The 1,919-nt window shown below is 37.3% G+C and overlaps 1 long non-coding RNA gene across 1 annotated transcript; it reads right to left on the bottom strand.

Annotated features, from left to right (window-relative positions):
* Positions 1 to 487: 487 nt before the first annotated feature.
* LOC147918375 (uncharacterized) lies at positions 488 to 1,533 on the bottom strand. Its single transcript, XR_015593776.1, has 2 exons — positions 1,356 to 1,533; positions 488 to 1,233 (listed from the first exon to the last, which is right to left on the bottom strand). It is a non-coding gene; the product is annotated as an uncharacterized LOC147918375 (long non-coding RNA).
* Positions 1,534 to 1,919: the final 386 nt, after the last annotated feature.

The following is a 1,919-nucleotide window of genomic DNA, read 5'->3' as shown; positions in this document are numbered from 1 at the left end:
CCAACTCTCAACTGCCGCGTTTTCCTTTAGGTCCTGACATCATCCGGTTCAAGTAGTGTCGTAGTGACCTGTGTAACTAAAAGATTACCTTTTGAGGAAGACCTGTGCATTCTTCGTACCATGAATTCCAAGTACTAGGAGATCATGTATGGTAATCTATCATAATAATATGATTAAGGTTTACTAAGTTTATTAGAGTTTGTTTTGTTTCAAGAGTCTTGTCTTGTTATCATCTCTACTTTAATGTATGTTTTACATTTCTTTTTTTAGAGGAGTCATGTTTTCAAGAATCGGTTTATCTCTACTTCAATATCTATCTAATTATTATTATGTCTGCTTAATCGTTATATAGTTATTGTTGTGTTTGCTTAATCGTTCGTATGGTTTCTTTCATGTTACCCCTTCCATCATAGTAGATCAATTACAAATCCAATATCCAAAATTTAAAATGCGTACAAAATGCACACATCAAAATTATAAGAAGTCAGAACAAGAAAAAGCACATGCATATATATCTTTCTCTCTATTTCACTTTAATTACATGATCTACTTTTTTATTCTAAAATTTACTTACTTTTTATATAAACAAACAAAAGACAAGACTATACTAGACTCTAAGTTAACAAAAGCAACCTTTAGCATCATTAGTACTTTTAGTACTTAGCTAATACTAATATATAGACTTCAACAAAACACACTTTCACTTGTTGGGCCTTAACTAAATTAGCAGCCCATTAACCTTATTGCCAAAACAACACAAAGCCCTAACATTGTGCATCTTCGTTGACTCATCTCTTTCTCCGACGAAGTCTTCTTCTTCTTCTTTTGTTCTTCATTTTCTATTATTTCTTCTTTTTATTTGTTGAATCTCAACAGAATCATCATAAGACAGAGAGAAATTGACTTTGGGGTTAACTGGCTTAGTCTCCGAGCTGAATTGCCTCGCAAAAACTCCACCGCAAAACTAAGGAAATAGTGAATTTGAATAATTGAATTGAGCTTGGACCTTGAAATTGAAACGTGAAGAAGCAAACGCTAAGAGGTTTGAGCTCATCATTTGGTATTTTTTGATTCAATGCTCAACGAAACCTATGAACCCTAAGAACGTAACTAAATCAATTCCAAAGTCAAACACATATAGAGAAGAAAGATGAGCATAGAAATTGGAAAGAGACTACTAAAACTCCAAATCGCGCCGGCCACATAGCCCCGGCGGGAGTTTCCGGTCGTGAACTGCATCAATTACGGCAGAGAAACGGTCAGTACTCTTCGATCCAGCCGTCAGATCCTTAGGAGTTAGGAGACGACCACCAAGAGGACGAAGGCGAAAGCTCTACCGAAATTATAAAATTTACCGCCGTTAATCGCAGGTGAAGTGATAACTAACGCCGAGCTGCGATTTCCAAGGGCGAAATACTACCAGTGTGACCTCGCGAACGAACCGCCATGGCAGGAGCTCAGGGAGAGAGAAGTCGGAACCGCTAAAGTGGTTTAGAATTACGCGCCGTTTCCAAATTAACACATCTTGCCGCTTTTCTTTATAATTCTAACAATACGCCCCGTTTAAATCTGCGGCCCATATAATAACTGGCCCAGTTCCCTCAAGTTGCTTAAAAAAACCGGTAATATCAAAACGGCTATATCGCTGGTACAAGTCGGTTATTCAAGATGAACTCTTCTTGGGGTATATCTCTATTTTTTTTTATTCGTGTCGGTGTCCGTTGGTTTTGTTTCATCTATAAACATATAAATACATTGGTGAGAGATGAGTGTGGTCGGAGAAACATAGTCTTGGTACGGGGGGTGGTGGTTTACTGGTTTACGTAGGAAAATTAAGTGATAACCGAATAAATTAAACCAAACCGAATTCGATCTGATTTCCAGTTAAACCAACCGGTTCAAACATCCTATAAAGAAGG

The sequence above is a fragment of the Camelina sativa genome, chromosome 20 (genome assembly GCF_030686135.1).
Source record: "Camelina sativa cultivar CO46 ecotype springtype chromosome 20, ASM3068613v1".
NCBI lineage: Eukaryota > Viridiplantae > Streptophyta > Magnoliopsida > Brassicales > Brassicaceae > Camelina > Camelina sativa.
Note: the sequence above shows the minus strand (reverse complement) of the source record. Positions and strands in the feature narration are given on the sequence as shown.